This window comes from Hemitrygon akajei, chromosome 1 (assembly GCF_048418815.1).
Source record: "Hemitrygon akajei chromosome 1, sHemAka1.3, whole genome shotgun sequence".
Lineage (NCBI taxonomy): Eukaryota > Metazoa > Chordata > Chondrichthyes > Myliobatiformes > Dasyatidae > Hemitrygon > Hemitrygon akajei.
This window is the reverse complement of record NC_133124.1, coordinates 163,397,156-163,422,878: the sequence shown is the minus strand read 5'-3', so window position 1 is coordinate 163,422,878 and position 25,723 is coordinate 163,397,156. Positions and strand designations below refer to the sequence as shown.

Genomic DNA, 25,723 nt, shown 5'->3' with positions numbered 1-25,723 from the left:
TGCCCTTCCCCAATTAAACATTTTCCTGACCTCTCTGATTCTATCCTTTTCCATGATAATGCTAAAGACCTGGGAGCGGTGATCACTGTCCCCCAGATGCTCACCCACTGAGAGATCTGTGACCTGACCTGGTCCGTTACCTAATACTATATATAGTATGGCATTCCCCCTAGTCGGCCTGTCAACATACTGTGTTTGTCCCTTGCAATCCTTTTGCTCTTAACGTATCTGTAAAATCCCTTAGGATTCTCCTTCACCTTGTCTGCTCGAGCAACCTCATGCCTTCTTTTAGCCCTCCTGATGTTCTCCTGCATTTCTTGTACTCCATAACTACCTCATTAGTTCCTGCCTGTAATCAACCTCCTATCTTTCTTAACCAGGGCCTCAATATCTCTTGTAAAAATGAAGGTTCCCTAAAGCTGCTATCTTTATCTTGTGTTCAGACAGGCACATCTAAACTCTGTTCTATCTCTCAGACTCTAACATCCAATCTCCATCCTATCCAGCCTTTCTACAGTATAAGAGTCCCAGCCAATCTTTGGAAAGTTAATAATCACCTGCTGTCACAACCTTATTTTTCTTGCAGTTGTCTCTCTACAAATTTGCTCCATGATCCCATTATCCTAGGCATCCCTTTCTTGTTCCGCAGATCCACACATACAGCATCAGTAGACAAGTCCCCCAGTCTGTCCTGTCTGAGCACTGCCATGACATTTTCCCTCACTAATAATGCTACCCCTCCCACTTTAGTCCCTCTGTAAACAACAAAACACTGGAGCACTGAGCTGCCAGTCCTGCCCCCCTTATACCAACAGCTAATGTCTACAATGACATAATTCCACGTGTTGATCCATGCTCTCTGTTCATCTGCCTTTTCTATGATATGATGTTCCTTACAGTGAAATAGATGAAACTCGGTATTAGTCCCAAGATACTCAACCTTTCAATTCCTGTCTTTGTATTTCGGCTTAACATCTCTCCCCACAACCACTCCAATATCTGTTCTAGTGTTCTGGTTACCAGCCTCCATTATTCAATGTATACCGGGGGGAAAAACATTTGGTATAATTTGCATATTATCGGGCAGCTTACCTTCATATTTCATCTTCCCCACACCCCCATTTCTTTGCTGCCTTCAGTTGGTTTTAAAAGCTTCCCAATCATCTAATTTCCCACTAATTTTTGCTGTATTAAATGTCATCCTTTCAGCTTTTATTCTGTCTTTGATTTCCTTTCTCAGCCATTGTTCCTTCCTCCTCCCTGTAGAAAACTTCCTCATCTTTGGGACTCAGGATCCATATGCACAGTGTTACAAAGCACTCTGGTATAATATAGGTTCCATTTTGTTGCAACAAGTGAAGTACATTTGCACGTACAACACGGATTTCCATGGATGCTGCCCGACCTGCTAAATTCCTCCAGCGTGTTGTACGTGTTGATTTGACCACAGCATCTGCAGTGTACTTTGTGTTTAAGTACATTTCCACATCGCCTCCCTTTTGTCATTTCAAGTCAACACTGCATTTCACCAAATACTATAATTGAAATATGTAAATATTTGTACTTAAACCAAAGATGCAGTTTCAAACCCTATCCAAAATTTCCTTTTCATCCATCTACCTCAATGATTGCCCATTCCTTTAACATCCTCTCCTTCATCCTGTTATTTCACACTATAATTGTAAAAGAATACCAGCCATTTCTATAATTCCGCTAGTTATACTAGAACACAGAATGGTTGCCCCCCATCTTCTCAGTGTCCTGAAAGTTTACCATCCACCTCCCGGAGTGTAATAGTTGTGATATTGATCCCCCTCTTTCCTAAGCTCTTTGGTAGCTTCTCCGATGTGGTTTGCCAAGTTAGTTCTATTTTCTGATTGGTCAGGTTTGTAAGTACAGCAACACAGGCGACCCCTTTCTCTGAAAGATCAGAATCCCAAGCCACTCTGCTCTGTAATGCTACTGTACGAGCAGCCATTGGTTCTGAGACAACTTGGTTAATGCTTATTGGGTTTGATCAAAGGCAAGTGTAGTTTCATTCATTATTTTCTACAAATCCGATGCCATATTAATCAGTTCCCGTGACAGCCTCACGGTCCCATATCCCGGCAAGGCAATCGTCCAGAATCACTCGGCCTCAGTTTTGGATTTCTGGTGCCACCAGACCAGAGGGTGGTGAGGTGGTGAATTGAATTGACTTTATTTCTTACATCCTTCACATACGTGAGGAGTAAAAATCTTTACGTTACATTTCTGTCTAAATGTGCAATGTGCATTTATAGTCATTTGTAATAAATAGTCTGTACAACAGGATGGAAATACAATGGTGTCAGTGTGAATTAATCAGTCTGATGGCCTGGTGGAAGAAGCTTTCCCGGAGCCTGTTGGTCCTGGCTTTTATGCTGTGGTACCACTTCCCAGATGGTAGCAGCTGGAACAGTTTGTAGTTGTGGTGACTTGGGTCTGCAATGATCCTTTGGGCCCTTATTACACACCTGTCACTGAAACAGTGGGAAGTTCACATTTACAGATGTACTGGGCTGCCCGCACCACTCTCTGCAGAGTCCTGCGATTGAGGGAGGTACAGTTCCCATACCAGGCAGTGATGCAGCCAGTCAGGATGCTCTCAATTGTGTCCCTGTTGCATGTTCTTAGGATTTGGGGGCCCATACCGAACTTCTTCAACCGTCTGAGGTGAAAGAGGCGCAGTTGTGCATTTTTCACCACACGGCCGATATGTACAGACCACGTGAGATCATCGTTGATGTGTATGGCAAGGAACTTAAACAAGTTTAAATATTGCAAGTATCGCATGCGGAGTATTGAGTAGGCAAGGCAACAGCAGCCCTTCCAGGGCCAATGCTCTTTCCACTACCCCTCGTTCTCAGGGAAGATGCCCGACAGACGGGGGTAGGTCCAGTCACCACATAGCCAATGAGTACTCTTCAGCAGACGGGCAGGACTGAAGTTTGTTAGTTCCATATATACACCTTTACTGCTCCCAGATAGCGACCTTCAAGTTGCAGTGATACGTAACCTGGTCAATACCCTCAGTTCCAGAAAAGGAACATTTGAATCTCCTCTCAATCACTGACGAACCATCAGTGTATTTATTTTTCTCGATATTTATCATGTGTAACCCTCAGGTTGGGCTGGCGGTGTTAGTCTAGGGAAGACAGTCTCCAGCTCCACCAGATGTGTGAAACCTGAGGTGTAAAACCTCTTGTTTGTGTGGATCTGTGTGATCTGTTCCCCCGTTACAAATCAGTACCACGAAATAACAGAGAGTACACCATGTGCAGTTAATCAATTTTGCTTTTTAATTCTTCATTTGACTAAAGGGTTAGTAAAGTAAAACAAAAAGAAAAGGGCCCATTTTAATGAAACAGTCTAATGTGCACGTTGGAGCTCACAGTTTCCTCCCGCTGGTCCTCCATCGATTTCCCCGGGCTCCGTTGACTCCTGGCTCCACTCCAACTCCGTCCTGCTGTCTACGACCTTTCCTTTCTGGCGTCTTCTCTCTTCATCTCTCGTCAAACAAAAGACCCAGACACCTCGTTCTCAGGCACAGAACAAGAAAAAACTCTCCCTTCATTGGACAGTACACATTCCAAATCCCCCGTTATCTCTGTCTCCTAAACAGAGATACTGTTTTGGATACTGTTGGGGCAGATGTCTCATCAGCAGAAGGCAGCAGCAGCCGAGTTCATGGCACCATGGGTGGCTCTGTGGCACAGGAGGGAAGGAAAAGGAGTGGGAGAGCTATAGTGATAGGGGATTCGATTGTAAGGGGAATAGATAGGCGTTTCTGCGGCCACATACGAGACTCTGGGATGGTATGTTGCCTCCCTGGTGCAATGGTCAAGCATGTCTCTGAGCGGCTGCAGGACATTCTGGAATGGGTGGGTGAACAGCCAGTGATCGTGGGATGAGGTCCTACAAGGTGAATTTAGGGAGTTTGGAGATAAACTAAAAAGTAGGACTACCAAGGTAATAATCTCTGGATTACTACCAGCGGCACGTGCTAGTCAGAGTAGAAATAGGAGGATATTTCAGATGAATACGTGGCTTGAAAAATGGTGCAAAAGGGAGGGATTCAAATTTCTGAGGATTGGAACCAGTTCTCGGGGAGGTGGGACCGGTATAAACAGGACGGTCTGCACCTGGGCTGGACTGGAACCAATTTCCTAGGAGGAGCGTTTGCTACTGCTGTTCAGGAGGATTTAAACTAATATGGCAGGGGGATGGGAACAAGTACAGAGAGACAGTGGGGTGTAAAATGAGGGTAGAAGCAAAAAGTAGTAAGGTGAAAAGTAAAAGTGGCAGGCAGGCAAATCTAGGGCAAAAGGCAAAAAGGGCCACTTTTCAACATAATTGTATAAGGGCTAAGAGTGTTGTAAAAACGAGCCTGAAGGCTTTGTGTGTCAATGCGAGGAGCATTCGTAACAAGGTGGATGAATTGAATGTGCAGATAGTTATTAATGAATATGATATAGTTGGGATCACAGAGACATGGCTCCAGGGTGATCAAGGATGGGAGCTCAACATCCAGGGATATTCAATATCCAGGAGGGATAGACAGAAAAGAAAAGGAGGTGGGGTAGCATTGGTGGTTAGAGAGGAGATTAGCACAATAGAAAGGAAGGACATTAGCCTGGAGGATGTGGAATCGATATGGGTAGAGCTGCATAACACTAAGGGGCAGAAAACGCTGGTGGGAGTTGTGTACAGGCCACCTAACAGTAGTAGTGAGGTTGGGGATGGCATTAAACAGGAAATTAGAAATGCGTGCAATAAAGGAACAGTAGTTATAATAGGTGACTTCAATCTACACATAGATTGGGTGAACCAAATTGGTAAGGGTGCTGAGGAAGAGGATTTCTTGGAATGTATGTGGGATGAAACAACGTGTCGAGGAATCAACTAGAGAGCAGGCCATTCTAGATTGGGTATTGAGCAATGAGGAAGGGTTAGTTCGCAATCTTGTCGTGCAAGGCACCTTGGGTAAGAGTGACCATAATATGGTGGAATTCTTCATTAAGATGGAGAGTGACATAGTTAATTCAGAAACAAAGGTCCTGAACTTAAAGAAGGGAAACTTTGAAGGTATGAGATGTGAATTAGCTAAGATAGACTGGCAAATGATACTTAAAGGGTTGACGGTGGATATGCAATGGCAAGCATTTAAAGATTGCAAAAGAATAAACCAGGGAAGGTAGTGCACCCGTGGCTGACAAGGGAAATTAGGGATAGTATCAAGTCCAAAGAAGAAACATATAAATTAGCAAAAAAAAGTGGCACACCTGAGGACTGGGAGAAATTCAGAGACACAAGGGCTTAATTAGGAAAGGGAAGAAAGATTATGAGCGAAAGCTGACAGGGAACATAAATCTAACTGTAAAAGCTTTTATAGATATGTGAAAAGAAAAAGATTGGTCAAGACAAATGTAGGTCCCTTACAAACAGGAACAGGTGAATTGATCATAGGGAACAAAGATATGGCAGACCAATTGAATACCGTAGATTCCGGATTTTAAGCCGCTACTTTTTTCCCACATTTTGAACAGCTTTGAACTTTGCGGCCTTTAATACGGAGCGGCTAATACATTATTTTTTTCATGCCGCCTCGTAAACATTTTGCCTCATAACAGTAGACCATTAAAATTGATGAGTAGTTCACAGAGGTGCAATGAAATTGTACGATAAATCAAGCGCACTTTCACAATTAAATTATTGTAAATCAGTCATTTGTACTCACCCTCATCAACATGGACAACACTCGAAGCATTGTGCTGCCTTATGGCAGTTATTTAGTTTATAATATTTTCGCTTAGTAATTCATTTTCTAGTTAAAGTTAGAAGAGTTTTAACTATATTTGTTTTCTGTACTACATCGCGGGATGCTATGACGTCACACCCGGTTTCGCGGTGTCTTGTGGGAAAACGCCGTTTGTGAATAAACGGAAAGGAGGGGGTCGAGCGGCGGAGCGGCGGAGCAAAAACGCTGCTTTTAAGTTAAAGGCGATCAATAACTTTTCCTGGTAGGCTGCAGTATATATATTTTTTACCAGTCGTTAGGAAATATTGGAATGTTGTTCAGTAAAGAAGTATACGCAACGTATATTTAAAAGTAGCCGTGTTACGGGCACGGTTCGAAAAAAAGCATTTGCAATATGTATTTGTTTTTGTTACCATATGGATTTAATTAAAAGTTAAAAAAATCCTCACGTGTAATATCTTTCTGTGTAAATATCTCATATTACACCGTGGGACACCTGCGGCCGAAAATCCGGTGCGGCCTTTACAATTAAAAAATTGATTTTATTTCTAAAATTAGAGCCAGCGGCTTTTAATCAGGTGCGCTCTGTAGTCCGGAATCTACGGTAACTACTTTGGTTCTTTCTTCACTAAGGAGGACATAAATAATCTTCCGGAAATAGTAAGGGACCGAGGGTCTAGTGAGATGGAGGAACTGAGGGAAATACATGTTGGTAGGGAAGTGGTGTTAGGTAAATTGAAGGGATTAAAGGCAGATAAATCCCCAGGACCAGATGGTCTGCATCCCAGAGTGCTTAAGGAAGTAGCCCAAGAAATAGTGGATACATTAGTGATAATTTTTCAAAACTCCTTAGATTCTGGATTAGTTCCTGAGGGTTGGAGGGTGGCTAATGTAACCCCACTTTTTAAAAAAGGAGGGAGAGAAAAACAGGAGAATTATGGAATCTGGCTTCCTAAACCTTACCTACACTTCCTTTTCTTTTTGACTCAATTCACCACTTCTCTCAACATCCAAGATTCCCTGACCTTGCCATCCCTGTCCTGACATGGAGCATACCTGTCCTGTACTCTGTGAAGTTGGTTTTTTAACACCCTCCACAGGTCAGATGTGAACTTGTCTAAAAACTACTGTTCCCAGTTAATTATCCCTGGTTCCTGCTGAGTAGTCTTGTAATTTGCCGTGCTCTAATCTAGTACTCTGGCACGATTTGTACTTGCCCTTATTGTTAGATATCTTAAAACTTGTGGTTAGTGTTCGCCTGACAATTCTCCCATGGGAATGTGTCAGTCTGGCCAGGCTTATTACTCAACAGCAGGTCCACCTCACCTCACCTATGTTTTAAGAGACACTCCTGGATGAATCTACCAAATTCTGTCCTGTCTGATCTCTTGCACTACGGAGCAATCTCTTCCACGAAGGAGCAATGTATATTGGAGTAACTGAAATCAACCATGACAAAAGCCCTGATACAATCAGAATGATTGCATCTTTATTGTGATGAGTTTTACCCATACACACTCAATGGATCCAATCACCTTTAATCTCCTTCTATCAATTCTCAAACATTGAAACGGTGGAACATTCAGCACCCATTCCAGTTCTCCAGCCCCTGTCAAACTACTGTCCCAAGTAGCTACTGGGTGCACCAACTGCAGATATCGTCATCGGGGAGACGGTGAGACAAGACCATAAGACATGAGGACAGCACCATAGTGTGGTGGTTAGCACAACGCTTTACAGTACAGGTGACCCAAGATCAATTCCCACCGCTATCAGGAAGGAGCTTGTACGTTGTCCTTGTGACCCTGTGGGTTTCCTCCGGGTGCTCTGGTCTCCACCCAGAGTCCAAAAGGGAACCGGTTGGTAGGTTGATTGGTCATTGTAAACTGTCCCGTGATTGGGCTAGGATTCTTGCTGGGCCGAACTCCTCGAAGAGCCTATTTTGCTCTGTATCTCAGTCAGTACATAAATAGATAAAGCAGCAGATATAAATGAATAAATATATCAACACACAAACAGAGGAGCTGAATTAGGCCTCTCTGCTCTGCTATTCCAAGATGGCAGATTTATTTTCTCTCTCTACTGCATTCGCCTGCCTGCCCCCGTAATCTTTGGTAATTTCCTAATCAAAGATGTTAAATTCAGCTAAAGTTTACCCAATGACTTGGCCATAAATTTCTACAGATTCACCAACTTCTGCCTACATAAATTCCTCATCATCTCTTTTCTAAAAGGACATCCTTGTATTCTGAGGCTGTGCCCTCTGATCGAAGACTCCACTGTAGAAAACGTTCTCTGTATGTCCACTCTATCTCAACCTTTGATACTTTTCAAAACTCCTTTCTTTTAAGCTCCAGTGAGAACAGGCCCAGAATCATCAAATGCTCCTGATATATTAACACTTTTTTTTCTCATTCTCATGAACTTTCTCTGGACCCTCTCCTCTGTTTATTCTGTGTTGATAACAAAACAAAATAATGGTTCTCAGCTTGGTCTACTGTAAGGAAGGTAGAGGCAAAGAAAGACAATGAACAAAGAGATTATCATTTTTACCAGAAGTAGCTCAGACTGGAGAGTTTCGAGTGATACAGAATAACCTATCAACTGGTCGGGTTCAATTGTATGACACACACTGCAAAGGAGCTTCTGGAAAAGTACAGAATCACCTGTACTACTGTTACTGAAAATTCAATGAACAATTACTCATACAGGTGATTATATAAACATTATAAGCAAACTGGAAGAAAAAGAACAATGTTACTCTAATCCAACACTACCTTCCTGTCTGCACTGAAACAATGTCAAAAGTCAACAGCAAAATAAAACATCTTAAGGAAGGTCTTACCTGCGACTTCTCACTGCTCCCCCTCCCCACACCTGGGTCACTTACTCAGCCTCTTCACGCCAGAGCCTCTCAGCTCCCAACTCCAAAGTCTCCAGCCTGCTTGACCTCAACTTCTTTCTATTAGCTGCTGTTCATTACCTGATTACCCAATCACTATCGACTATCAATTTGCAAATGTGTCTCCTTTAAGGTCCTAGTGAGGTGAAACTTACCACCAAGTGGGACTGGGAAACGTTTGAAAAAACCAACAGAGGGCAACTACAACAGCCACAAGGAAGGAAAAGTTGAAGTATGAAGGTAAGCGAGCTTAGCAAGAGTGCATGGCATTTCAGGATAAATACGAGCATGGATAGAGCTTTGGCTATTGGAAGGACACAAAGAGTGGGAATTAAGTGGTCCTTTTCTGATTGGCTGCCGTTCCTCAGGGGTCAGTTTTGGGACTACTTCTCTGTACATTGTATATCAGTGATTTGGCTGACAGAATTGCTGGCTTTGTGGCCAAGTTTGTGGATGATACAAAGATATGTGGAGGGACAGGTAGAATTGTGGCAGGAGAGAGGGTGCAAAAAGACTTGGACTGATTCTGAGAATAGGCAAAGAAATGACAATTTTCCAAATGGAGAGAAAATGGGAAAAAATGAGGTGCAAAAGGACATGCTAGTCCTTGTGCAGGATTCCCAAGATTAACTTGCAGATGGAATCGGTGGGGAGGAAGGCAAATGCAATTTTAGCATTCATTTCGAGATGACTAGACTATTAAAGCAGGGATGTAATGCTGAGGCTTTATAAGGCTCTGGTGAGGCCTCATTCGGATTATTGTGAGCACTTTTGTTCCCCTTATCTAAGAAAGGATGTGCTGATGTTGGGAGGGTTCAAAGGGGGTTCAGGAAATTGATCCCAGCAATGTAAGGCTTCTCAAATGAGGAAAGTTTGGCTCTGAGCCTGTACTTGCTGGAATTTAGGGAAATAGAAGGTGGGGGAGGATCTCACTGAATCCTATTGAATGTTGAAAGGCCAAGATGGAGTGGGTGTGGAGAGGATGTTTCCTATAGTGAGGGAGCCTAGGACCAGAGGGCACAACCTCAGGGTTGTCCATTTATAACAGAGATCGGGAGGAATTTCTTCAGCCAGAAGGTGGTGAATCTGTGGAATTTATTGCCACAGGGGGCTGTGGAGGCCAGGTCACTGGGTGTACTTAAGGCAGAGGTTCATTGGTTCTTGATAAGTCAGGGCGTAAAAGATTACGGGAGGAAGGCAAGCGAATGGAGTCGAGAGGGAAATGGATCAGTCATGATCAAACGATGGAGCAGATTTGAAGAACCGAATGGCCTAATTTGTTCCTCTATCTGATGGTCTAAGTCACCTTGCTCACCACGCCCTCTCCTCATTGCTGCTGTGAGGGAGGAGGTAGCAGAGCCTGAGGACGGACACTCATCATGGACTGAACAGTAGCATAACGGGTAGCAGGTCACTATTACAGAGCCAGGGTCACCGGTTCGATTCCCAGCGCCGTCTGTAAGGAGATGTATGTTCTCCCCGTCACCGCACGGGATCCGACGGGTGCTCAGGTTTCTGGTTTCCTCCCACCTTCCAAAGACACCCAGATGAATGGGTTAATTGGTCAGACGGGTGTGATTTAGCAGAGCAGGTTCATCGGGTTGGAAGAGCCTGTTACTGTGGTTTATTTCTCTACAAATTAAAGAACAGTTTTAGAACAACTTCCTAGTGTTCATCAGATGTCCGAATGGTCCGTGAACCCATGAACACCAGCTCACTATCATCTCCCTTTTTGCACTATCTACTTTTTACACAATTCTTATTCTACTTTTTTATGTATTCCACTGCGTTGGTGCTTCAACAGAAAAAAATGTCATGTGTATCTCAGTGATAATGAACCTGATCTGATTCTGAACTTGTACAAATGTCAATGTTTATTTTGTTGTGTGTTATGTATAAGTCTGTCTGATCTACAAACTCCATTTCCCTGACATTTTTGTTTGCACCCTGCCCAGGGATATCTTCCCAAAATCAACACCTCACACTTAGCATCATGGAGTCATAGAAAGCTAAAGCACAGAAACAGGCCTGTAAACATTGAAATCAAAATCGCATCCACCACTTTTGCCAGCAGCTTGTTCCACACTCTCACCTCCCTCGGTGAAGTGATTTCCCCTCATGTTCCCCTTCAACATTTTACTTTTCACCCTTAACCCATGATCTCCAGTTGTCGTGTCACCCAATCTCAGTGGAAAAAGCCTGCTTACATTTACCCTATCTATACCCCTCATAATGTTGTATACATCTGACAAATCTCCCCTCAGTCTTTATGTTCCAAGGAATAAAGTTATAACCGACTCAATCTTTTCTTGTAACTCATGTCTCCAGTCCTGGCAACATCCTGTAAATTTTCTCTGTAAACTTTCAATCTTATTTGCATCTTTCCTGTAGGTAGGTGACCAAAACTGCACACAGTTCTCCAAATTAGGTCTCACCAACATCATACAACTTGAACATAGCAACCCATCTCCTGTGCTCACTATTATGATCGATGAAGGCCAATATGCCATATACTTTAGGACCCAATCTGCCTGCAACACACACTTTCAATGAATTATGGTTGTGCATTCCCAGGCCCCTTTGTTCCACCACACTCCTCAGTGCCCGACCATTCAATGTAAGACCTACCCTGGTTGGTCCTACCGAAATTCAACACCTCGTACTTGTCTGCATGAAATTCCATCTGCCATTTTTCATCCCATTTTTCCAGCTGGTACGGATCCCACTGCAGGCTATGATCGTCTTCCTCACTGTCCACTACAACACAAATCTTGGTGTCATCTGCAAATTTGCTGATCCAGTTTACCACATTATCATCCAGAATGTTGATACAGATGACAATCAACAACAGACACATCACCGATCCCTACAGCAGTCCACTAGTCACAGAGGAAACTATCTGTTACCAATCTCTGGCTTCTTCAATAATCCAATTTACTATCTCATCTTCAATGTCAAGTAATGGAACCGTCTTGACCAATGTCCCATGCGGGACTTTGTCAAAGGCCTTGCTGAAGTCCACGTAGATAACATCCACTCCCTTGCCTTCATCAACTTTCCTGGTAACTTCCTCGAAAAACTCTGTAAGATTGGTTAGACACGACCTACCACACACAAAGCCATCCTGACTATCCCTAATCAATCCCGTCTATTAAATACTCATATACCTGGTCCCTAAGAATACCGTCCGATAACTTTCCCACTACTGATGTCAGACTCAGCGGCCTATAATTTCCTGGTTCATTCTTACAGCCTTTCGTAAGCAGCAGAACAGCATCAGCTATTCTTCACTCATCTGGTACCTCACCTGTCATTAAGGATGATTTAACTGGGACCCCTGCAGTTTCAGCACTTGCATTCCACAGGATCCGAGGGAATACCTTGTGAGGAGTGAGCACCTCCTCTGTAATCTGTATAGGGTCCAGGACCTCACTGCTGCTTAGCCTCACTTCTTTCAACTCTGTGTCCATCTCCCAAGTTGATACAGATGTGTAAAATCAATTTCAGATCTCCCCGTTTCTTTTGGCTTCAAGCCTAGATTACCATTGTGATCTTTCAGTGGACCAATTTTGTCCTTTGCAATCCTTTTGCTCTTAACATACTGTGTCTGTAGAAGCCCTTAGGATTCTCCTGCGTCTTGGTCTGTTGGAGCAGCCTCATGCTTTCTTTTAGCCTTCCTTGTTTCTTTCTTAAGTGTTCTCTTGCATTGCCTTGAAATTCAAGTCAAGTCAAGTCAACTTTTATTGTCATTTCGACCATAACTGCTGGTACAGTACATAGTAAAAATGAGACAATGTTTTTCAGGACCATGGTTTACATGACACAGTACAAAAAACTAGACTGAACTACGTAATAAAAAAAACCACAGAGAAAGCTACACTAGACTACAGACGTACACATGACTGCGTAAAGTGCACAAAAACAGTGCAGGCATTACAATAAATAATAAACTGGACAATAGGGCAAGGTGTCAGTCCAAGCTAATGGCATAATGATCACTAGATGCAAAGTTTTCGAGTTTAACTCCAGCTGCCATTCCTTGGCCCTGTTCCCCAGGTCATCTGGAATTCCGTGTATTCTGAGATAACCCTCTTCACTGTGCACCACCTCACCAACTTTGTTGATCGGGTAAACTTATTTGAAGAGGGACACTGCACAACCCCTTCGGTACACCGTTGGTCACATTCCCATTGCAACTCTTAACCACCAAGGCCAATATTGTGTCCATTTCCTTATCTCACCCTCGATCCCACGTGTTCTCACCTTCCAGACAAGCTACAACGTGACATCTTTTCAAAGTCCCCCATAGACAACATCTGCCTTGCCATGTCAATCCTCTTGGCCACACCTTGTCCCCACCGTGTATCACTCCCACCCAATGTCTTATGTGAAGTAATGGTCTGGAGGGATCTAAATGAGGTCTCCACCATTCGTGGCCCTGCTGCCTACCTGTTGCTGTACCCAGCCCACAGCCACTCCCTCTTTGGCTCAGAGGTGCTCCCTCCCCCGATGCTCCCTCATTGGCCCTGAGGTACTTCCTTCCAGCTCCCTTAAAACCGGTCACTCCCTCCAGCTCAGATGTGCTCCCCCCACCAAATGGATGATCCTTCCCCCGTCCAGTGCTGCTGTCACCAACAAACACACTCTCCCCATCCCAGTGGTGCCCCCTTTTCGCTCGGACACCACTGGGACCCCCCTCATCACCAGGTGCGCCATCTCCAACCCAATCTCCACCATGACCACTGATTCTTATGTGTCACTTTAACCTCCACAGAGATTTCCGGGAACTGGACTTTAAGGAAGCTGGTTCTTGTTTTTAGCCAAGTCACCAGACACGCTGGTCAGACGGACGTAGCAGTCTGTCACATGATCCTTCTGCTCCCGCCATATCATCAGGACAGCACAGAATTGACTTCCGAGCACCTCCGAGCCAAGCTTTACGATGGACAGCGCATGTTGTGCAACAAACGTGAGGAGCCCAGGCTTTGTCTGAATCGCCAATTTTCCACCAAAAGAACAGTAAAGGCTTTCTTAATAAGAGGAGTCAATTTCCGTCCTTGAGATCTTAGTGTATACTCGTCACAAATGTGACAAAGAATTGTAGTTGTTGCAACATTGGCAGGACATTCTGCAATCACAAATACTCCTGAAAATACTGAGTGAAAAACCTTCCTCTAATATCCCCCTTGAACTTCCCTCCCCTTACCTTAAAGCCATGTCCTCTTGTACTGAGCAGTGGTGCCCTGGGGAAGAGGCACTGGCTGTCCACTGTCTATTCCTCTTAATATCTTGTACACCTCTATCATGTCTCCCCTCATCCTCCTTCTCTCCAAAGAGTAAAGCCCTAGCTCCCTTAATCTCTGATCATAATCCATACTCTCTAAACCAGGCAGCATCCTGGTAAATCTCCTCTGTATCCTTTCCAATGCTTCCACATCCTTCCTATACTGAGGTGACCAGAACTTTACACAGTACTCCAAGTGTGGCCTAACTAGAGTTTTATAGAGCTGCATCATTACATCGTGTCTCTTAAACTCTATCCCTCTACATATGAAAGCTAACAACCCATAAGCTTTCTTAACTACCCTATCTACCTGTGAGGCAACTTTCAGGGATCTGTGGACATGTACCCCCAGATCCCTCTGCTCCTCCACAGTACCAAGTATCCTGCCATTGACTTTGTACTCTGCCTTGGAGTTTGTCCTTCCAAAGTGTACCACCTCACACTTCTCCAGTTTGAACTCCATCTGCCACTTCTCAGCCCACTTCTGCATCCTATCAATGTCACTCTGCAATCTTCGACAATCCTCTACACTATCTACAACACCACCAACCTTTGTGTCGTCTGCAAACTTGTCAACCCACCCTTGTCAACTTGTACCCCCACATCCAGGTCATTAATAAAAATCACAAAAAGTAGAGGTCCCAGAACAGATCCTTGTGGGACACCACTAGTCACAACCCTCCAATCTGAAAGTAATCCCTCCACCACGACCCTCTGCCTTCTGCAGGCAAGCCAATTCTGAATCCACCCGGCCAAACTTCCCTGGATCCCATGCCTTCTGACTTCCTGAATAAGCCTACCGTGTGGAACCTTGTCAAATGCCTTACTAAAATCCATGTAGATCACATCCACTGCACTACCCTCATCTATATGCCTGGTCACCTCCTCAAAGAACTCTATCAGGCTTGTTAGGCATGACCTGACCTTCACAAAGCCATGCTGACTGTCCCTGATCAGACCATGATTCTCTAAATGCCCATAGATCCTATCTCTAAGAATCTTTTCCAACAGCTTTCCACCCACAGACGTAAGGCTCACTGGTCTATAATTACCCGGAGTATCCCTACTACCTTTTTTGAACAAGGGGACAACATTCGCCTCCTTCCAATCCTCCAGTACCATTCCTGTAGACAATGGGGACATAAAGATCCTAGCCAGAGGCTCAGCAATCTCTTCCCTCGCCTCGTGGAGCAGCCTGGGGAATATTCCGTCAGTCCCCGGGGACTTATCCATCCTAATGTATTTTAACAATTCCAGCACCTCCTCTCCCTTAATATGAACATGCTCCAGAACATCAACCTCACTCATATTGTCCTCACCGTCATCAAGTTCCCTCTCAGTGGTGAATACCGAAGAGAGGTATTCATTGAGGACCTCACTCACTTCCACAGCCTCCAGGCACATCATCCCACTTTTGTCTCTAATCGGTCCTACCTTCACTTCTGTCCTCCTTTTGTTCTTCACATAATTGAAGAATGCCTTGGGGTTTTCCTTTACCCTACTCGTGAAGGCCTTCTCATGCCCCCTTCTTGCTCTTCTCAGCCCCTTCTTAAGCTTCTTTCTTGCTACCCTATATTCCTCAATAGACCCATCGGATCCTTGCTTCCTAAACCTCATGTATGCTGCCTTCTTCTATCTGACTAGAGTTTCCACTTCACTTGTCACCCATGGTTCCTTCACCCTACCATTCTCTAGCTTCCTCACCAGGACAAATTTATCCCTAACAACCTGCAAGAGATCCTTAAACATCATCCACATGTCCATAGTACGTTTCCCTGCAAAAACATCATCCCAATTCACACCCGCAATTTCTAGCCTTATAGCCTCATAATTTGCCATTCCCCAATTAAAAATTTTCCTGTCCTCTCTGATTCTATCCTTTTCCATGATAATGCTAAAGGCCAGGGAGCGATGATCACTTTCCCCCAGATGCTCACCCACTGAGAGATCTGTGACCTGACCTGGTTCGTTACCTCATACTAGATCTAGTATGGCATTCCCCCTAGTCGGCCTGTCAACATACTGAGACAGGAATCCATCCTGGCCACACTTAACAAATTCTGCCCCATCTAAACCCTTGAAACTAATCAAGTGCCAATCAATACTAGGGAAGTTAAAGTCACCCACGATAACAACCCTGTTATTTTTGCACCTTTCCAAATTCTGCCTCCCAATCTGCTCCTCGGTATCTCTGCTGCCACCAGGGGGCCTACAGAATACACCCAGTAGAGTAACTGCTCCCTTCCTGTTCCTGACTTCCACCCATACTGACTCAAAAAAGGATCCTGCTACATTACCCACCCTTTCTGCAGCTGTAATAGTATCCCTGACCAGTAATATCACCCTTCCTCCCCTTTCCCCCCCTCTCTATCCCTTTTAAAGCACTGAAATCCAGGAATATTGAGAATCCATTCCTGCCCTGGTGCCAGCCAAGTCTCCGTAATGGCCGCTACATCATAATTCCATGTATGTATCCAAGCTCTCAGTTCATCACCTTTGTTCCTGATGCTTCTTGCATTGAAGTACACACACTTTAGCCCTTCTACCTTACTACCTTTACACCCTTTATTCTGCTTCTCTTTCCTCAATGAAGTGGCAGACAGAATACAATCTTGGGAAGCGTATGGACATGCACTTTGGTAGAAGTATGGACTGTTTTCTAAATGGGGAAAGAGGTGCAAAGAGACTTGGGAGTCCTTGTGCAGGATTCTCAAAAGCAGGGGATCCCCACCCCTACAATTAACCGAGGTGTCTGTGGACCCCAGGTTGGGACACCCTACCCTAAAGGTTAGCTTGGAATTTGAGTAAGTGGTAAGGAAGGCAAATATAGCATTAGCATTCGTTTTCAGAGGACAAGAATACAGCAATGGTGAGCCTTTAAAAGGCATTGGACAGACTGCACAGGGTACTACGGGCACTTACCTAAGAAAAATTGTGCTGGCATCAGAGAGGGCCGAGAGGAGGTTCTGTGAACGAAAGGGTTAACGTATGAAGAGCATTTGATGGCTCTGGGCCTGTACTCGCTGGAGTTTAGAAGAATGAGGGGAGATCCCATTGAAACCTATCGAATATTGAAAGGCTTAGATAGAGTGGATGTGGAGAGGATGTTACCAATGGTGCGGATGTCTGGGACCAGAGGGCACAACCTCAGGTTGTTGATTAGTATGGGCATCAGAAGTTATGGGAGAAGGTAGAAGAACGGAGTTGAGAAGGATAGTAAATCCACCATGATGGAATAACAGAGTAGATTTGATCGTCTGAATGTCCTAATTCTGCTCCTGTGTCACAACATCTTTGAGGTAACTCTTAACCCCTTACTTATCTTGAACCTATCAACCTCTGCCTCAAATACACTCAGGGACCTGTGTTCGGTACACCTGTACATCTGCTTAATAATGAAAATATCTAATCAGCCAATCATGTGGCAGCAACTCAATACAGCAAAGCATGCAGGCACGGTCAAGAGGTTCAGTTGCTGTTCAGACCAATCATTAGAAAGGGGAGGAAATGTGATCAAAGTGACTTTGACTGTGGAGTGATTGTTGGTGCCAGATGGGGTGGTTTGAGTATCTCAGAATATGTTGATCTCCTGGGATTTTCCAGCACAACAGTCTCTTATGGAGGATGATGCAGAAAAATGACCAACAAAATGCTTCCATTGAGCGGCAGTTGTTCGGGTGAAAATGCCTTGTTAATGAGGGAGATCGGAGGAGAATACCAGACTGGTTTACGCTGACAGAAAGGTGACAATAAAGAACATAAACATAATCAACATGAGAAATAGGAGCAGGAGTAGGCCATCTGGCCCATCAAGCCTGCTCCGCCATTCAATCAGATCATGGCGATCTGACCATGGACTCATCTCCTCCTACCTGCCTTCCCCCATAATCCTTAATTCCCCAACTCTGCAAAAATCCATCCAACCTTATCTTAAATATATTTACTGAGGTAGCCTCCACTGCTCCATTGGGCAGAGAATTCCACAGATTCACCACTCTTTGAGAAAAGCAGTTCCTCCTCGTCTCCGTCCAAAATATACTCCCTGAATCTTGAGGCTATGTCCACTAGTTCTAATCTCAGCTACCAGTGGAAACAACTTTCTTGCCTCTGTCTTATCTATGCCTTTCATAATTTTACATGCTTCTATAAGATCTCCTCTCATTCTTCTGAATTCAAGAGAGTACATTCCCAGGCAACTCAATCTCTCCTCGTAGTCTAACCCCCTCATGTCTGGAATCAACCTGGTGAACCTCCTCTGCACCACTTCCAAAGCCAGCATATCCTTCCTCAAGTAAGGAGACCAGAACTGCACACAGTACTCCAGGTGCGGCCTCACCAGTACCCTGTACAGTTGCAGTATAACCTCCCTGCTCTTGAATTCAATCCCTCTAGCAATAAAGGCCAACATCCCATTTCCCTGCTTGATGGCCTGCTGTACCTGCAAACCAACCTTTTGTGATTCCTGCACAAGCACAGCTCAGCAGCATGCTGCAATTTGCTCTTTCATTTTTCCTTCCAAAGTGGATGACCTCACATTTACCAACATCGTACTCCATCTGCCAGACCCTTGCCCACTCACTTAATCTATATCTATATCTCTATCTATCTATCTCTATCTATCCATCTATATCTATCTATATATATATACATCCGTCTGCAGACTCTCACAGAAAAGTCCACTCTTTACCTTCTGCCAGTCAGCCAATCTTCCATCCATGCTAGTACCTTTCCTGTAAAACCATGGGTTCTTATCCGGTTAAGCAGCCTCATGAGTGGGACCTTGTCAAAGACCTTCTGGAAATCAGTTTATTTGGAATGATGGTATTAAAGGCAGATCTGTAGTCAATATAAAGGAGCCTTACCTATGCGTCTTTATTCTCCAGGTGTTCTAAGGAGGAATGTAGTGCCAGGGAGATGGCATCTGCCATTGAACTGTTGCTCCGGTAGGCGAATTGCAAAGCATCGAGGTTGACCGTTAGGTTATGGTTGATGTGTGCCATAACCAATCGCTCCAAGCACTTCATAGCAATTGATGTCAGAGCCACAGGTCGATAGTCATTCAGGCATGCCACCTTGCTTGTCTTCAGCACCGGGATTATCGTTGCCTTCTTAAAACACGAGGGGATCTTAGACTGAAGCAGGGAGCAGTTGAAGATGTCAGCAAACACTCCAGCTAGCTCGCTTGCACAGGCCCAGAGAACTCGTCCCGGGACGCCATCTGGGCCCGTAAATAATTATGTATAATTATATTTATGTAATTTATACATAAATTGGTATATTGAAGAATAACGATATTGGAAATTGTAGAGAGCAGTGGCTGCCCAGAGTGTGCTGCCAAGGGAGTTGGTGGAGGCAGATACAATACAGGCAGTTCAGGTGCTCTTAGACAGACACACATCAATTTGTAGAGAATATATTGAACAGAGAAAAACGACAGCACAATACAGGCCTTTTGGCCCACAATGCTGTTCTGAACATGGACTCACTTTAGAAATTACCTAGGGTTACCCATAGCCCTCTATTTTCCTAAGCACCATGTACCTGTCCAGGAGTCTCTTAAAAGACCCTATCGTATCCGTCTCCACCACCATTGCCAGCAGCCCATTCCACGCTCTCACCACTCTGGCAAAAAAACTTACCCCTGATATCTCCTCTGTACCTACTTCCAAACACCTTAAATCTATAAGAATATAAGAAATAGGAGCAGGAGTAGTCCATCTGGCCCATGGAGCCTGCCCTGCCATTCAATAAGATCATGGCTGATCTGTCCCTAAACTCATCTCCATCTACCTGCCTTTACCCCAATAACCCTTAATTCACTTTCTCAGAAAAAACTTATCTAACTGTTTCTTAAATATATTTGGTGAGGAAGCCTCAACTGCTTCCCTGGGCAGAGAATTCCACAGATTCACCACTCTCTGGGAAAAACAGTTTCTCCTCATCTCCATTCTAAATCTTCTCCCCGAATCTTGAGGCATTGTCCTCTAGTTCTCGTCTAGCTACCAATGGAAACAAATTTCCTACTTCTATCTTATCTATCTTTTTCAAAATTTTGTATGTTCTATAAGATCCCCTCTCATTCTTCTGAACTCCAGAGAGTATAGTCCCAGGCGACTCAATCTCTCCTCATTGGTTAACCCCTTCATCTCTGGAATCAACTTAGTGAACCTCCTCTGCACTGCCTCCAAAGCCAGTATATCTTTCCTCAAGTCTGGAGACCAGAACTGCACACAGTACCCCAGGTGCAGCCTCACCAGTACCCTGTATAGTTGCAGCATGACCTCTGTGTTCTTGAATTCAACCCCTCTAGCAATGAAGGCCAACATTCCGTTTGCCTTCTTAATAACCTGTTGTACCTTCAAGCCAACCTTTTGTGGTTCATGCACAAGCACTCCCAAGTCCATCTGCACAACAGCATGCTGCAATCTTTCACCATTTCGATAATAATCTGCACTTCTATTGTTCCTTCCAAAGTGCATGATCTCGCATTTACCAACGTTGTACTCCAGGTGCCAGACCTTGGCCCACTCACTTAACCTATCTATATCCCTCTGTAGACTCTCTACATCCTGTGTACAATTTGCTTTTCCACTCAGTTTAGTGTCATCAGCAAATTTTTCTACACTACACTCAGTCCCCTCTTCCAAATCATCGATGTAAATGGTAAACAGCACCAACCACTACGGCACCCCACTCACCACAGACTGCCAACCGGAGAAACACCCATTTATACCAACTCACTGCCTTCCATTGGTTAACCAATCCACTATCCATACCAATACACTTCCTCTGACTCCATGCATCCGTATCTTATATATAAGTCTCTTGTGTGACAGCTTATCGAACACCTTCTGGAAATTCAAGTAAATGACATCCACCTGTTCCCCTCTATCCACTGCGCTCATTATGTCCTCAAAGAACTCCAGTAAGTTTGTCAAACAGGACCTGCCCTTTCTGAATCCATGCTGCGTCTCTCTATCGCAACCACCCCTTTCTAAATGTTTCGCTATTTCTTTGTTAATGACAGCTTCAAGCATTTTCCCGACTACAGATGTTAAGAAAACTGGCCGATAGTTGCCCGTCTTTTGCCTATATCCTTTTTTAAAAAGTGGCGTGACATTTGCTGTTTTACGATCCGCTGGGACCTGCCCAAAGTCCAGAGAATTTTGATAAATTATTACCCACGCGTCTACTATAACCTCCGCCAATTCCTTCAGCACCCTGGGATGCATCCCATCAGGACCATAATAGTCGTTCAATGCCTCAGCCATTTCCTTATCACCCAATATCAATTTCCCCTTCTTGACTTCCAAGGGACCTAGTTGACTTTAGCCACCCTCTTCAGCTTTATAATTTATAAAAACTTGTGCTATCTGTTTTTATATTTGGTGCTAATTTACTTTCATACTCTATCTTCCCTTTCCTTATTTCTTGATTAGTTGTTTCTGTTGCTTTTTAAAGTTTTCCCAATTCTCCAGTCTCCCACTACTCTATGTGAGTTTGTACAAATTAGCTTTTAATTTGATACTATGTTTTAGATAGAAGAATAGAAAACCTACAACACAATACAGGCACTTTGGTCCACAAAGTTGAGTCGAACATGTCCCTACCTTAGTAATTACTAGGGTTACCCATAGCCCTCTATTTTTCTAAGCTCCATGTACCTATCCAAAAGTCTCTTAAACGACCCTATCGTATCTGCCTCCACAACCTTTGCCAGCAGCCCATTCCACGAACTCACCACTCTCTGGTAAAAAACTTACCCCTGACGTCTCCTCTGTACCTACTCTGAAACACCTTAAACCTGTGCCCGCATGTGGCAGCCATTTCAGCCCTGGGAAAAAGCCTTTGACTATCCACATGATCAATGCCTCTCATCATCTCATAGACCTCTATCAGGTCACCTCTCATCCTCCATCGCTCCAAGGAGAAAAGACCGAGTTCACTCAACCTATTCTCATAAGGCATGCTCCCCAATCCAGGCAACATCCTTGTAAATCTCCTCTGCACCCTTTCTATGGTTTCCACATCCTTACTGCAGTGAGACGACCAGAACTGAGCACAGTCCTCCAACTGGGGCCTGAACAGGGTCCTGACCAGCTGCAACATTACCTCGCACCTCCTAAATTCAATTCCACGATTGAGGAAGGCTAATACACCGTACGCTTTCATAACCACAGCGTCAACCTGCGCAGCTGCTTTGAGTGTCCTGTGGACTCGGACCCCAAGATCCCTCTGATCCTCCACACTACCAAGAGCCTTACTGTTAATACTATATTCACCATCTACTAAAATGAACCACTTCACAATTATCTGGGTTGAACTCCACCTGCCACTTCTCAGCCCAGTTTTGCATCCTATCAATGTCCCGCTGTAACCTCTGACAGCCCTCCACACTATCCACAACAGCTCCATCAGCAAACTTACTAACTCATCCCTCCACTTCCTCTTCCAGGTCATTTATAAAAATCATGAAGATTAAGGGTCCCAGAACAGATCCCTGAGGCACACCACTGGTCACCGACCTACATGCAGAATACAACCACTCTTTGCCTTCTGTGGGCAAGCCAGTTCTGGATCCACAAAGCAATGTTTTTTACCAGAGAGTGGTGAGTGTGTGGAATGGGCTGCTGGCAAAGGTGGTGGAGGCGGATACGATAGGGTCTTTTAAGAGACTTTTGGATAAGTACATGGAGCTTAGAAAACTAGAGGGCTATGGGTAACTGTAGTAATTACTAAGGTAGGGACATGTTCGACTCAACTTTGTGGACCAAAGTGCCTGTATTGTGTTGGTAGGTTTTCTATGATTGATAAGGTACCCCATGCCTCGTTACTTTCTCTATAAGCCTTGCATGGGGTACTTTATCAAATGTCTTGCTGAAATCCATATACACTACATCTACTGCTCTACCTTCATCAATGTGTTCAGTCACATCCTCCAAAAATTCAATCAGGCTCGTAAGGCACAACCTACCCTTGAAAAAGCCATGCTGACTATTCCTAATCATATTATACCACTCCAAATGTTCATAAATCCTGCCTCTCAGGATCTTCTCCATCGACTTACCAATCACTGAGGTAAGACTCACTGGTCTATAATTTCCTGGGCTATCTCTACTTCCTTTCTTGAACAATGGAGCAACATCCTCAACCCTCCAATCCTCCGGAACCTCTCCTGTCCCCATTGATGATGCAAAGGTCATCGCCACAGGCTCAGCAATCTCCTCCCTCACCCTCACAGTAGCCTGGGGTACATCTCACCCACTCCCGGCAACTTATCCAACTTGATGTTTTCCAAAAGCTCCAGCACATCCTCTTTCTTAATATCTACATGCTCAAGCTTTTCAGTCTGCTGCAAGTCATCACTACAATCACCAAGATCCTTTTCCATCGTGAATACTGAAGTAAAGTATTGATTAAGTACCTCTGTTATTTCCTCCAATTTTTTTAATTATGTGCAATCGTGAACAATAGCCAGATCAGAAATGCTGATGAAGTTGACTAGTTCCCAAAGAGAACTCTGATAGGCCAGTCAGACGGTTTACGCTGCTCAGCAATAGAACATAAAAAAATCATATGTACAATTAAAAAATAGTAGAAATACTGGAGTCCTGATGAATGTGATGAGGTCTGCTGGAGAGAGACATGTATACATGTGCTATCCTCCATAATTCAGAGAGATTGAAGGATAAGGTTACAGGGTGACAAAATGTGACAGGAGCACTTGGAACTAAAAACTACTCCCTACTGGGAGAAAACAGTTCCATACACACTTTCCCACTTGATTGGTCCTATTCTTTCATGTCTTTTCCTCGCGCTCTTCTCATACTTGTAGAATGCCTTGGGGTTTTCCTTAATCCTGTCTGCCAAGGCCTTCTCATGGCCCCTTCTGACTCTCCTAATTTCCTTCACAAGCTCCTTCCTGTTAGCCTTATAATCTTCTAGATCGCTAACATTACCCAGCTCTTTGAATCTTTTGTAAGCTTTTCTTCTTGACTAGATTTAATACAGCCTTTGTACACCACGGTTCCTGTACCCAACCAAATCTTCCCTGTCTCATTGGAACGTACCTATGCAGAACTCCACGCAAATATCCCCTGAACATTTGCCACATTTCTTCTGTACTTTTCCCTGAGAACATCTGTTCCTAATTGAAGCTTCCAGTGTCCTGCCTGGTAGCCTCATAATTCCCCTTAATCCAATGAAATGCTTTTCTAACTTATCTGTTCCTATCCCTCTCCAGTGCTGTTGTAAAGGAGATAGAATTATGATCACTATCTCGAAAATGCTCTCTCACTGAGAGATCTGACATCTGACCAGGTTCATTTCCCAATACCAGATCAAGTACAGCCTCTCCTCTTTCCGGCTTAACTGCATATAGTGTCAAGAAACCTTCCTGAACACATCTAACAAACTCCACCCCATCTAAAGCCCTCGCTCTAGGGAAATGCCAATTGATATTTGGGAAATTAAATTCTCCCATCATGACATCAACTGGAGACGTCCAGTACCATATTCCAGCAGACAGATATCCACTCTTTCCTCTCGAGGAGAAGGTGGGAGGATGGGATTGAGAAATATCACGCCTGACTGAATGGAGCAGTTGTGTCAATGGGCCAAATGGCCTCTTTCAGCTCCTACATCCTCCAGAAGCTCTCTTCAACCTCCAGGTAGGGAATGGGAAGCCTCACCTGGAATTTCCGTCTGTACATTGCACTCATAGTGGTGTCCAGCACCTTACCTCCGTCCATCCCTGCAGACATCTCATCCCAGTGATGAGATTATGAGAGGCAGAGAGAGCAGACAGCCAGTGTCCTTCCCCCAGTCTAACACTAGAGGGCACACTTTCCACATAAATTGGTATATTGAAGGATAACGATATTGGAAATTGTAGAGAGCAGTGGCTGCCCAGAGTGTGCTGCCAAGGGAGTTGGTGGAGGCAGATACAATACAGGCAGTTCAGATGCTCTTAGACAGACACACATCAATTTGTAGAGAATATATTGAACCTAGAAAAACGACAGCACAATACAGGCTTTAGGCCCACAATGCTGTAACAAACATGCACTTACCTTAGAAATTAACTAGGGTTACCATAGCTCTCTATTTTCCGAAGCTCCATGTACCTATCCAGGAGTCTCTTAAAAGACCCTATCGTATCTGCCTCCACCACCATTGCCAGCAGCCCATTCCACACACTCACCACTGTCTGCGTAAAAATCTTACCCCCTGACATCTCCTTTGTACCTACTTCCAAACACCCTAAAACTGTGGCTTCTCGTGATAGTCATTTCAGCCCTGGGAAAAAAGCCTCTGACGATCCACTTGATCAATGCCTCTCATCATCTTATACACCTCCAGCAGGCCACCTCTCATCCTCCATCGCTCCAAGGAGAAAAGGCCAGGTTCACTCAAGCTATTCTCATAAGGCATGCTCCCCAATCCAGGCAACATCCTTGTAAATCTCCTCTGCACACTTTCTATAGTTTACACATATTTCCTGTAGTGAAGTGACCAGAAATGGACACAGTACATCAAGTGTGGCTTAACCAGAGTTTTATACAGATGCATCATTGCATCACGACTCTTAAATTCTATCCTTCGACTTCTGAAAGCTAACACCCCATAAGCTTTCTTAACTACCCTATCTACCTCTGAGGCAACTTTCAGGGATCTGTGGACATGTACCCCCAGATCACTCTGCTCCTCCACACTACCAAGTATCCTGCCATTTACTTTGTACTCTGCCTTGGAGTTT

General features: G+C 44.3%; 1 long non-coding RNA gene across 2 annotated transcripts in view; it reads left to right on the top strand.

Moving 5' to 3' along the window:
* LOC140731944 (uncharacterized) overlaps window positions 1-25,723 on the top strand; it is a 96,377-nt gene that overhangs the window by 24,464 nt on the left and 46,190 nt on the right. For both annotated transcript variants that reach the window (XR_012099948.1, XR_012099949.1), the window contains exons 3-4: window positions 8,815-8,921; window positions 22,421-22,574. This is a non-coding gene — a long non-coding RNA (uncharacterized lncRNA). The remainder of the gene's footprint in view (window positions 1-8,814; window positions 8,922-22,420; window positions 22,575-25,723) is intronic.